Consider the following 14238-nt stretch of genomic DNA (forward strand, 5'->3'; position numbering starts at 1 on the left):
GGATTACTTCAAGCAGATTTTTTGAGTGACTTTTGCTCCTGTTTTTAATGCCACTAACTTTCTTGTGCAAGAGTTATTTTCAATTTTATCATGTGTTATTTTCAGTTTTATCATGTGGAACACAAAATTAGCAATGGAGATTGTGGCAAGTGTGCTGGGATTCATCTGTTAGTACAAAACATACTTTTTTAAAATTCAGAGATTTATCACAATGTGTAGATGGCGAAAGACTACCTTAATGTATAATTAGCCATTTGCCAATTCTAAAAGCAATTCAATATGTCAGGATTTTTTTTCAGGGATACTTGAGGGAAAGAAATTAGCTATGCAAACTGTTGTCCAGTGAATAAATCATAAGATCCCAGTTTCTGACAGGGCTAAAAGTTAAATAAAAGCCTGGTGACCTCTTCTAAAGATCTCTACAATATAAATCAGCTTGAAGCACTACTTTGGTTTTACTGAGTCACTAGTAGAAAAATACCCTCAAAAACCCTGCCATTGAAAGCCTCATACTGGGTCTCTCAGTTTTTCAGTGTCTGTGCTTAAGTGAGAAGTGACATGGTTTCACACAACTATGACTGCACTCAGAGGTATGTACTGTTCAGAACAGCCAATTCTTGGAGACTTAAACCAATGAGGAATTAACTCCTTCAGCTGGAGCTGGTGCCTCCTCCACCCAAAACTAGAAAGCAAAACAAGCCTCCCCACCCTTATGGCTGTCGTATCTGAAGCTGAAGTCATGTAGAAAATATTACGTGTTCATAGGGAAGATAATGCATGTAAGTAATTAGTCATAAAACAGATAGGATTAGATTAAAGAGAAAGGTGGAAAATCCTGTATACCCCAGGACTAATGAACTCCTCTCTTTCCTCAAATCCTAAAACCTCATTCTTTCTCAAACAATAGCTGTGTTCACTGTAGCTGACCTAATCTTTGTAACCCTATCTATTTTACACACTGCCATGTCAAGTCATTCAAAAATTAAACAGAGGGTCGACAAAAGGACATTAGCATAGGGCCAATAATTTTATGTGGTCTGTAAAGTGATGTTAATGTGTGTGCTGAGCACTGCCACTCTCTTCAGACTCTCCCAATATGTAAGAAGTGTCAGTGCCTAAGCCATCTCTGTGATTGACTTCCCTCCATTCACTTTTGTACTGGGAGACTCAGAACTGGCTCTGGCACTCTAGACCTGTCTCAGAAGGGTTAAGTAAAGGGGAACATATCACCTCCTTTGACTGCTGATAGTGCTCCCCTCTGCATGGCCCACTATACTGTTGGTCTCTGCCACAAGGGAATATTGCTGGCTTGTACTGCTGGCACAATGGTGTTGCCCAGGTGTAAGACACCAGGACATCCGGATCTTTTTCTGCAAAGCCGCTTGCCTACCAATTGACCCTCAGACTCCCCTGGTGCATTGGGTTGTTCTCCCCCAAGGCCAGGATCTGCATTTTCTCCAGCCTGCTGACATCCCACGGAATGGCAGCACTAACCTTGGTTGTATCAACCATTCATCAAGGTTTTATAACTTTAGCAAACTTGCTGAGGGGACACTCTGTCCCATCATCCAGGTCATACTTGAACAAGGAATCCTGCTGGGCCCAGTATCAACCCTTAGTGACCTCCAGCTGGACTCTCTGCCACTCTTCACCAGCTCCTTGAGCTAAGCAATTCAAACAGTTTTGAATCCCCCTCACTGTGCACTTAGGCTGCACTTCATCCTCCCTGTCAGTGGGGATATTACGATAGACTGTGTCAAAAGCCCTTTTACAATTAAGATAAATAACATTCACACTCTTTCCTTATCCATGAAAACTAGTCAAGTCATGAGAGAAGGCTGTCACATGTGTCAAGCATGATTTGTCCATTGAATAGTAATGCTGTTGCTCCAAATGACCCTTTTGCCCTCAACATTTTGGAAACATTTTCACTATTACTTGCCCCATCCTTGCCCTGGGGTACAGGTGAAACTGACTGGCCTCAGTCCTCACATTCTTTTCTTTGCCTTTCTTGAAGATGACAGACATACACTCCACTCCCTTCCTCAGGAATCCCTCCCACTTGCCATTGTTTTATTGCAGAAATGATCAACAGTGGCCTCACAAACACACTGGCCAGCTCCCTTAGCACTCATGCACGTATCCCTATAGGCACCATGGAACTGTGCATGTTCAATGTGTTCATTAATCTGATCTTCCTCTGCTGAGGAGGGTCCTCTTACTCATCTTGAAATTGATCCCTTAAAAGCACCCTATCTAAAGTCACAGAACATGGGCCCAGGTCTTTGCCTGGCAATTTAAATTAAGTTCTTCAACTCACTTCCAAGGAAGGAACATACATTGTATGTGCTACAATCTACAGATTTTTATCCAGGGATATTCTTTCAATATTTACATTAGGCTATGAACAGACTAAAAAGAGATATCAATGTCCACCTTTATTTTGTACATGAATACTTGAGCAAAAGGCGTTTTTTTTGCAGCCCAGCATCTCCCTTTGTTCTCAGACATCTATCTTCCACTGAGTTGCTTTCCAAGGAAGTTTATGTTTGCAGTCCAGGCCTAAGTTGGCAGAGGCAGCTTTGGAAAGTAAGCCTTGAGCCTTACCAATTCTTTCTTGCAGTTCTCTTCTCAGACATAATTTTGATGTTATTACAAGGTGTGCTGTGTTTTGGCAGATTGCAGGGAATGCTGTTCACTGGTTTCACCCTAGTCCACAGGCTAACACCTCCTTGTTAGTCTTTCCCTGCATGTGATCTTCTCAACTAACACCAGGATGGTACAGATATCAGATATCCATCCTCCAGGATTATTTTTAGGTGTAATACGCTCACATAGCTAAAAGGGATAGATGCCACAATCAGAGAAAATGTTCCACAGACATTTGGCCCAGTTTCAGGCTGTTGTTTGGGCTTCCTGACTCTCACAGATGTTAGGAATGTAAGTATCTCTAACCCTGGTGTCCCAATGCATCAAAGGGCCAGTTCTCAAAAGGTCCCCTGGTCTTGGGGCCCTTCCCACCTGGATGCTGCTAGATTCAAGGAACAGCCACTACTGGCAGAGGAGCTTGCTCCTGCTCATCACCTGTAGTGAGCCATAAAGCTAAGAACAGATGAATCACTGAGATTGCTCAGTAATGAAATCACTGGCTTTAGGAGAGGCTCCAGGTGGCTCAGAAAGCAAATGTCACATTTTGGGCTGCCAAAAGCACGTCATCCAGGTGCCCTGCTCCATATGTTGCTGGTTCCTAGCTGAATGCCAAGCTCAGTGCTTCACTTCTGATTTTAAATTCCCATGCAGAACCAGTCAAAGGGGCTGTTTCATTCATATTTTCTGCTTTATTAAATTGGCTGACTGTAGGGGTGATTCATCTTCCATTTAAACATTCTTATCCCCCTGCAATTTATCTAGAAAAAGGCATAGTGCAATTAAAGAAAAAATCCTCCAAGCGTGAGATGGTTTTGTTGGGCTGATGGGATGCCCAGCCCTCAGTTCTGAGCAGCCTGAGAGCAGGGCAGGGGAGCAGTCCAGCTTGCAGGCCAATGCAGTATTTGGCATCCTAGACTGTAGTCTATTCAGCATTTCCCAGATTCCCTTTCTGGAGTCATGTTTGTTGGCTGCACTAGAAGGTTTTATAATTCTGCATAGCAAAACAGCAGATGTGAGTGGTTGTATGGCAGCCTGAGGACCAAAATCTTTGCTGAAGAGCTATAAATATTGGCTGTCTGAATCAATTCCAGTGGCAATTTTGAAAAAATCAATGGTGATTCCTGTTTATATTATTTAGATCAGAATTATCAGACTTACACAGTTCTACCAATTCATAAAATAATGTGTCATTATGTTGAAAAATGCTGTAAAAGCTTCTCAGTTCAACCATTTCAGTTCTCCTCATTTTCTTAACTTTTGAATGTGTTATACTGCATATTTCCATTGTGACAAGAAAATGTTTTCTCTTCTCATTCCCAAAGCCAAACCAATAACGACATCTCCTAATGTGTTTTGTTTGGGTGATGGGATAGGGGTCACCAGCCAGCTTTCAATGGAGGAGGTCACAGGCCAGCTTTGTTGCACAAGAATATACTGAAATTCAAAGTTATTCTACTGCGGTCTGTGGCATTTCACCACGGTAATAATGCAAAATTTGACCTTTTATGTCCTCTTTGCAGGACATGAGAAATGTGTTCCACACCCTGGTCTTGAGTGTGGGTTGCTTTTTGAGCTGAGGATTACACATGTGTAATGTTCCTGCGGCTCAAGAGCTCTCCTCCACCTCTGACATCTGTTTGGTCAAGGGAGTGAGCACTACTGGGGGAAGCAATTGCCAAAGGGAACTGGGGGATTGCAGTTTATGTTATGGAGGGATCTAAGCTCATGGATAGAAGCAGTGCTACCAGAAGAAAAGCTTGCCTTCCTTCCAAAGTGGCAGGTGAAGAGGCGTGAAGGTGAAGACTTAGAGAAAATAAAAAAGGCTCAAATGTCCATGAACAGCAAGACAAAAAAACAGATAGTGGCTCTGTACTTATGCCAGCTATTTTATTTTGGTCAAATATTTTTCTTATGAGTGGCAGTTGAGGAGATCAAGAGAAATAAGAAATTTTCCTTTTGTCTGAGGAGTCCTGTCTATCCCCAAGGAGAAAGGTCTGGGCATATACTTAAACTGGCTAGGAAATATAGCAAAAATTGGGTCAGTGTACTCCCAAATGTCTCCAATATGACTTTGGAGAGAATACCTATGCCCTGAATCAAGACTGGATGGAGAAATTAATTTTAACTGTGTACATGCATCCAGACATTTTAACCAGGGCTCAAAACACAAGGATAATATTATCCTGTTGGCAGGTTCCTATCTAAATAAGGTCTTTCAAAATTCATTTCTGTTTTCTTCAGTAATGATATAAATTTGAAGACCAGAATCCAAAGCCTTCTCTTAAAAGTGTCCAGTGGATGCGTATTCAAAAAATGAGATACTAGAGAGTGTTTTTAAAATTGATACAAAAAAAATCACTGTCACTGTCTGTAAAGGCAGGGGCTGGGTTTCAGTTTATTCTGCATTTTACTGGTTTTCATAGCCATTCTGGCCTGCCTGTACACCCACTAGCACTAATCTGAGGAGGTTTTTTCTGTTTTGTCAGCATTTATGATCATGGATTTGTTCTTTCCTCGTATCAGTTGATAATAAGGGTATAATTAATGAGAGTTTGGTTATTGATCCTGCCAGGAAAAAAAAAAAAAAAAGAAAAATAATTTTTGAGCAGCTGCAAAGTAGAACGTGTTTCCTCCTTTCACATTTTCAAGAAGTAAAAGTAAAAGTGAGAGACAGAAAAAAAATTCAGATAGACCTGTCCATCTCAAGGGACCGTGTAGGAGGAAATACAGAGATGGAAGGACCTGAGTTTTAACAGGCTTGCATGAAAACCAGCTGTTTGTAAGCTGACATAGATGTAGAGATAATACACAGCTATGAATTCTAAATAAAAATGTCGACACTTTTCAAGTTAAGGTGAAGCAGTTTCCAAAATTATCTATCCAGTCCCTTCTGTGGGACATTTACTGGAAACAGATATCAGTCCTTTCTAAGAAATACTACATAAGAAACTGCTAAAGCAGACATCATCAAGAAAAAATTTTTGAGTGATTTTTGTCTTATCCTTGGATAGAGAACGAATGCTGTGGTTGTTTAAAAATAATCTCAAAATAAATAAGTTGTTGTATGGGAAAAGGTTCTCATGTCAATGCTTGTTTCCAGGCCAACACAAATCCACAGACATTGTTTTTATCATATAAACAAGATATCTTAGATCTAGACTCAGAACTCTCCCTTTTTATACCTATTTATTGAAAATGAAGTACAGTTAGGGCAACCAGTCATTTTTGTTTCAGAGAAATTTAAGACTTACTAACTTGGGGTTAAATCAATAAATCAGTGCTTAATGTCTAAGGATAATTCTAATGCAAAACATCAACTGACACTGAAGGCTTGACTTAAGAGTCTTCAGTTCATGGCTGGCTTATATGATTGACTTAGGGACCAAATTCAGACAATCCAATTTTCTGGAAAGCTGGGCCTTTCCATGTTGAAGACCTAAAAAATTTTCAAAATGTTGATTTTTATTTGATTAGCATGAGATTTGATGGAAAAGTCCAAAAACTTTTACTACTACAAGGAGAACGGATTTTTCTCTGCCTCAGCAATTCTTGTGCCTTTTCAAATGATAGGATGGAGACAGATGGGGCTTGTAGCACATTTGAATGTTACCAGAGTCAACCTATTTCAGAACAAGCATGGGGAAAGGGAAACAGAGGGCCTTCAGAAGTAGGTCCACTGGGGAGCTTGCTACCAGCCCTTCCTTGCTTCTGCATTTCTGAGCTGATACCAGAGTGTGAGAAGAGTGGCACTCAACATTAGACCTATGGCAACAAAAGCTGCATAAATCAACAAAACCTTCACTTAACAGGATGATAAAGATTCATATAGAATTCATCTCTAGGAAGAAAATTTAGTGTACAATAACATTAGATGAGCGAGGGCCAGTTTCAGGAAGAGGAAATAGCTTGTTGTTGCTTCGAGGTTGGATATGACAGAAGGTCATAAATTAGTCTTGCTTCTGCTGCCTCTGTTGCCTATGCCACAGCCCATTAAAGCCAAGCTGGCTGCCTGAGAGTATATATAAGGAGGTAAATACTTCTGGAGAGGAAGATAAATTTTCTAACTCCCCATCCTTCACTTTCCCTGGCAGCACTCAGTACCATGAGCTAATTCTCCAGAGCTTTCCTGCTTCTCTGTCCTAGGACTGGTGCTTTTCCTTCCCACACCCACCCCAAGTAATTTCATTGACTCAAGTGGTCAGTTCTTGTCTGGACAAACCTTAATACAGAGGGCAATAAAAATCCAGCAATGTTTGCATTGCTAAAAAAATTGAGCTGTCCTTGCACCCAAGAGTCTCAACCCGTGTCCAGCTGAAACGTTCATGAGAGAAACAGAGCTTCATCTATGACTTTTCTACAGCCTCCTGGTTGTCACAGGGTCATAGAATAGTTTAGTTTGGAAGAAATTTCTGGACATCATCTGGTCCAAACCCCTGCTCAAATTCTGAGGTTAGGTCCACTTCCAAAGTTGGATCAGGCTGCTTAGAATGAGATCACTGAGTTTTGAAAATGTTCAAAGGGATATTGGGCAACCTTTTGGACTGTTTTACCATCCTCAGTGTCAACAAATTCACCTAATATCTAATGGGAATTTGCCATATTGTAATTTGTGCCCACTGCCTCTCAACATCTTCTGTCTACTGAGACAAGTCTGATTCTGTCTTCTTCCTGTCTATCTTCAAATTACTTTAGTCTTTTCTTCTGGACACACCGGGATCAGCTTCTCCTTGTAACACTTCTAGTAAGATCACACTTGGTAAATGATTCCCTGTTTGTCTAACATTTTTCTTATGTTTTGGAGAATAAAAGTCGAAAAAGCAACCAGGGAAAATGTTTCATTTTTACGGAGTTTGATTGATTAAAAAAAATTATAATTCTCATTGATTTAGACAGGAGGAAGGAAATCAGAGTTTTAGTTATCCTTCAAGCCAGTTTTTCTTACATAGATGTGTTTTATACTATCCTTTCCCATGGTCATTTTATGCCTTGCTATAAAGCAAGTTGGTGAGCCGACCTTGCATTAACACTAGTTTCTGGAATCCACTGAGCAAGGAGCAAAAATGTTTTGTGAGTAGCAAACTCTGAAAGCACAAGTTTCACAGGTGCATGTTTTGCCACAGGGAAAGGAAACAGGCTTTCCCAAAGGATGGCATAAATTCTTCAATGAGTACTGAAAAAATAAAGAATTAATAAAAATAAAAAGAATAAGCTATCGATAGAAACCTTAAAGGCTTTAGCTGACTTTGAGTTCTACAGAAAAAGCTGAAATTATTCCTCATACACAGCGCATTACAAAACATCAACATTCCTCTCCATTTCTACAGCACCCAGGCCACAAGAATGAAAGGATGCAAAGCTGAGAGGTGCAGTGGGTGTCTGGCTGCAGACACAGAGCTGTTATCACTTATCTCGGCTGGGAGATGAGGAGATGGCTGAGGCGAGCTGAACCAGGAGGTGGCAGCCAGGTGGCAATAGCTGGGTAAATAATGTCATTGTATGTCTGCTCTGGATGGAGGAAAATGGCTTCTGACACAAAGGTTCCTCAAGATTCCCTTTTGTTTCCTCAGAGCAAGGAATGGAAAAAAACCCACAGAACTGGCAGAATCCTTTTGAGCAGGGAAGGAATTCTGCATAGGGAGTGGCACTGGCAGGAGCCCCAGGGCCACCAGTGGGACTGGTGATGGAAGACGATTTTAGTTTTACAGATGGTGCCTGCCTCTGCTACAGTGAGGGGCTATAAACTGAGGAAAGGAATACATGCACAGCTTCTGCCACTGGAGACTGGATCATGTTCAGAACCACTGTGTGGAGTGCTGTGCATTAGATCAGCTCTGGTCTCATTCAAGCAGTCTTAAGCCCACTTGCATCACATCTATTAATGTGCAAGCCAGGAGTAAACTGGTCCAATGTGTGCTCCAGGCACTCTGAAAAATCTCCTCTTAGACGGTGCTTTACATTTACACACAGGGGGGTGCTTGACCTGAATCTTTTTTGGGTTTATGTGACTGATTTGTGTCAGTTTAACTTCAGTCCCTTTGCTCCTCTCTTTGCAAGTAAGTTGAACGTAATATAAGGAGACCAGAATCTCTCACAGTGTAAATTATGGGTGGGTGCAGTTGGCACTGTCTCCACCTCAGTTTTTAATACAGCTTCTTCAGTTAGCTATGGAAACAGCGTTTTTCCTAAGCTTGTCTGGTGAGCCTTACGTCCTAGTCTCTCTCCTCTTGCAGATGCTGCTAAAGTTTCCACCCTCAGGAAAGTTTAGAAGCGTGTCTGTTTGGGAGGAAATCTTGCATCTCTTTGGGGCTGCTTTTCAAAGTCTTTCACCACAGCCAGAAAGAAAATCTTATATGTAAAAATAAAGCAAATTTCTTTTATTTTGAACATCAAAATGAATTAAGCATTGTGCTCAGTAGGTGTCCATGAATTCACAGAAATATTTCTTTCCCATGAAAATGTAGTGGAATTAAAAAGCCAAATAAACACACACCAGAAATCTGTCCTTCACCTCTACCAGTTGTAAGCTTTAAAAACTGCAAAACAGAGCAGGGCCTTTCAGGGTTCACACTGAGAAGTTGTTGAAAAGTGTAACCAAGCATGACTAATGACTACTGGGGTATTTGTACGGATTCTGTTTGCAAGCACCAAGTGGATGAAACCAGATAATTTGAGGAAAAACATAAGCAGCACAGACAGGAGTTTGGAATTTAAAATGCCTGTGTAGTGGAGGATAATCACAGCAACACAACCAGTGTCTCCTGGTACCGGGCAGACGCTTGGTTGCATGCAGTGAGGGGGAAGGTACACTGTTTTCCTGAAAGGACTGATGTGATTAGAAACCAAGCAGAAAGAAGATAATCAATACCATGTATTTATGCTACCTGTAAATTACAAAATGAGTATTTGGCAGGAACCTGGATTATGAGAGATGTTCATACCACTGGAAGTGAGAGTATATCAGTGAGAGATATAGGCCAAAGGCTCTATGAATTCATACAGAACTATCAGTAGTGACAGCAAATCTGACTCCCTCAAAGGCATTATTTTACTGCACTGTTGTATGCACGCACCAGCATCTCCAAGAGTCTCTCAGGATTTCCTCCACTCCCATTTATTCTCCTGTCTAATTCAAAATTTCAAAGTTTGGTTACCTTACAGGAAGGGGAGGGCAGGCCAGGGTCCATTTTTAGGCTGAATGTGATACCTCTGAATTTATTACAGAGACCACAGTAAGGCAATACACAGCAATGGCTCCTCCCAGAACTTAAATTCAGTTCCTGTTGGCTTCCCACATCACATGGGAGACAGCAATGCCCACACTGCGGGGGACAAGGGAAGGGAGGTACACACTGCCTGTCAAAGACCTCCAGTCCAAAGGCACTACGATATTACCACAGATATTAAACATCCGGATCTAGAACTGGGTGACTGAGATGCCCTCTTGTATGCCCATGGTCCCAGCCCAGGATATGTGGAATAATCTATGTAATTTTATTCCCTCCAGTGCTTCAGAGAAGCCCCAGTGACTGCAATACATGCTAACTTAATCTTAGCCACAGAAAAATATGTTTCTAATTTACAAATTCGGCAATTTTTCAATAAAAGTTGTTGCACTTTGTCTGATCTATTCTCAAAATACGGAAGTGCTTGAAGCATGACCACCTGCAATAACAGATTACTGTTCCCTAAAATATTGCCATACACCTACAATGTGGAGGCGTAAAGCTTCTCTAAAAAAGATCTTTGTTATTTTTTCTAAAAGAAAGAAACGATCCCAAAGTAAAGCTGGTTTTCAGCAGCCTCTCTGCTCCCCAATGCAACTGGCATCAAAGTCTAATGAAAACCTGTTTGCGGACACTGGATCCGATCCAAGGTACACTATTGGCATATTCTAGACCCCTTGGGACATGACTCATATAAAAAACACAAGGCTGTCATCAGATGGCTGGTGGCTCAAATAAATCAAATTTACTTTGAAAATTGAGGCATACCAAAATTTTATTAGGTGAAACTTTGGCATTTCTTATAGCCAACTTGCACATATATATTTTTATTACTTACAGCAGTTTAAAAGTATGCTACCAATCATATGCAAAACAAGACGCGATTGCAAACATACATTTTTTACTGGGTGGCAGGAGGAACTCTGTTGTTTTCTTTTAAAAGCCCTGGGTAGTGCTGCATGTTTGTTAAAGGTGGCACAGCAGAACGGGCCTCTGTGTTTATTTTCCTGCAAGTGGCTGGGCACACATCCTCTGTTTGAGGTCTCAAACTGTGACTTCAAAGAGCAGCTTCTCCTACGAATAATTACTCACTAAAACTATCAATTGCAATACAAAAATCACATATAACGTTTGCAACATACGTTTACAAGAAACAGGCATAAACACTGCTGAAGTCCCTTGAGGTTTATTGAGGCACCTGATCCTCAGGCTTGACAAGGTTGTTCTTTGGCACCCACGTGCAGGGACAGAGCTTGGTGTTGCACAGCCAGCCCAGCAGCCACTCGTAGGTCAGGTGTAGGGGGCTGCGGAGGGACCCCTTCCCTGCATGGGAAGTTTCACCTGAACATGAGCAAGAACTTCTTTACTGTGTGAGTAACCATGCACTGCAACCAGAGAGGTTGTGGAGGTTCCCTCTCTGGAGATATTCAAGAATGATCTGGATGCAATCCTGCGCAATGTGCTCTAGGATGACCCTGCGTGAGCAAGGAGCTTGGGCCAGATGACACCCTGTGGTCCCTCCCAACCCGACCAGTTCTGTGATTCTGTGATTCTGTGATTCTGTGATTCTGTGATTCTGTGATTCTGTGATTCCTGTGCCCACACCCATAGAGGCTCACTGATTGCTTCAACACCCAAGGCACTATCAAACAGGTCAAGACAAAGATCTAATTCCTCTTATCCTCCAGCAAAAGAATTAAAATCAAGGAAAAGGCCATATTTTGGAGAAGAGTACATGCTTTAGGAACTTGTGATAGAGGCCAAATCCACAAATTAAAAGAAAATACATTAATTTTTAAAAAATCTCCCAGATTTTCTTCTCTTCAGTCAGAAGAGCCAAACTCCCACTGACATTTCTAAACTTCATTTATTGAAGAGAGCAGCAAGATAGCTTCTCCTTTAAACTAGTACTAAAAGGAGTAGAAAGCTGCAGATTTGGTCTAATTTTCCCGTAAAATACAATGACAGTCTATGGGAATATATTCAGATGTAGTCTGAGAAGGATGCTGGCTCTACTCCAAAATAATTTAATTCACTGTGCAAACACAGAGAAAGGGAAAATAATGGCACTGTAGATAAAAGCCATGACATTCCTGTATCTGACAGTGTGCAGCTTTGGGACCAAGACATTCTTGGCCAAGTGCTGACACCCCTGTCACACAAAAATGAGCTGCTGAGGTACTCAGGAGCTGGTTCCTGGGCAGTGCTGTGGTCTGGTGCTCCATCCTGCTGGAGATTGGGGCTGCTTACTTGGAGGAGCTCACCCATGAATCAGGTGTTTCTCAACGTGGTCAGATTCTTCCCAGAAAAGAAGAAAACAAAATTGGGCCCCAAATATGAAGCCCCGTGGACCTTAATAAATGTAGTATTCAGTGGTAAAAAGAGGAGCACTTATAATGAAGTGGGAAGGCACCGGCTTGGCGGTGCAAGCTGAGCCATTTCAGGAGTGCTGGGCAGAGGGTGCAATTCTTACAGATCCTCAGGATCGCTGTAATTGTCTTTCTTTGAAGTAAAAGCCATAAAACTCCATTTTATTTAAATGGGGAGAGCAAGGCCAGGGCTGAGCTGCTGCTTCCAGAGTCTGCCATTGTCGAGCTGTTCATGGGGGATTTGCACTCCAACATGCCATCACAGGCATTTTGACCAGTTCTTCCAGGAATCAGAAAAAACATCTTCCATTTACCATTTTTTCACACAAAGAAATGTTGCTGGAAGCTAACAAAAGTTCCCTCAGATATACAGCAATTACAGCAAGTTCAAAGCATGAATGTTCATGAAGCAACATCCTCTCTTAAGATGTTCCTAATACAAATGGCTGTTAAGGTTTTTTCAGTGGTAAAGGGAGGTCTGATCCAAAGCATTTGAAGAAAGAGTTTCTTTGATATTAGTGGACTGTATCCTTAGCCCTTAATTCCATATGTTGCTGGGCGGGTTTGCTTAGTCTGGAGCTGGATGTAATAGCACTCCACAGACTTGAAAAATTTCTGCAAAATTCCGGCTTCTTCCCTTATCACGAAGGGACACATACTTTCTCTTGAAATAACAGAAAACTGAGTCATTAAGAGAGACATCATCAATATTTAGTCACTGAAACACAGTGTTGTGACTTAAAATTTATCCCCACAGATATTTGATCAGCTTCCAGGAAAAAAATAAAAAAGGAAAAATATAACACAAATAATATGAACTTGCAAGTGAAGGAGAAATAAATTCTGGTAGCTTGTGGGTCTCTTGAGATAATCTCTTGTCATTTCTATCCACTGCTTGAATATTTTCCAGTATTAGCGTTCTCTATCTCATTGTTTTGGCTGCTCTACATATGTCAACAATGTTATTCCCCCTAAATAAAAAAAAAAAAAAAAATCATCAGGTCATAAAATGTTTCTACAACTTAATTCTAAAAATAATATTTACTGTCTGACAATTTAAATTTGGCCTATTTTATATATGTATCAGGATGCAGATTTTAATTACATGATCACACAGTATTTTTCCCCACAGGGTTGCAATATTTTTGTTTGCAAGATATTTTCTTTTGCCAAATCCTTAATTTTTGAGTGATTGACTCTGAGACTAGGAAAAGAGTTGCAGCTGAGAAAGAGAGGTTTGTCCTTGTAACCTAAATATCCCAGGACCTGTTTCTCAGATTTCACCTCACAGCCATGGCTTCCTTTCCAGCTCACCTCCAACTCTCCCTCCTAAATCCTTTTCTGGGCTATTCTTCCTTCCTTCTTTCCATCTCTCAGACCACGCCTCTTACCTAAGTAGTCCCACATTTGCTTTCCACTTGCCAGTGATCCTACAGGGAACACCTTGCTGCCATAATATATCTCTTTCCTTTCTACCTGGCTGCACTAGGATCAGATCAGAGGACTTTTCCTCCTCCTTTTCCAGAGGGATTCCCTGGCGGATGGTTCCAGGAGCACTGGAGGAGCCAGGGAGCAGGGCAGAGCTGGGACATGTTCATTGCCTGAGTGGCGACACCTTTGTGGGCTGACAGCAACATGAGCATGCTCAGCAGCCCTGCATTCTTCCAACTGATCCAGTAAAAACTTCCTGCCTACAGGAACAGTCTTTTTCCCAAAGCTTAGCTAGTCTGGGCAAGCTTTCACAGGAGCAGATCTAACTCTGGTAGAAAGGCCACACAAGAGGGGATGGCTCATCCAATGTGATGGTACTCAAGCTTTCTTTTTTTAAAAGAAAAGGTCACCACTTTCTTCAACAGAAGTAGAGCTGATTATTTTTTTCCGAATTCGATTTCATCTGTAAATATAGATATGGATACATTTTCTTCTGCCTGCTGCCTACATGTTCAGCTATGTATCAGAAGATTGACCCAATCACAGATGACAATTTAGAATATTTA

Source organism: Prinia subflava, chromosome 2 (assembly GCF_021018805.1).
Source record: "Prinia subflava isolate CZ2003 ecotype Zambia chromosome 2, Cam_Psub_1.2, whole genome shotgun sequence".
Lineage (NCBI taxonomy): Eukaryota > Metazoa > Chordata > Aves > Passeriformes > Cisticolidae > Prinia > Prinia subflava.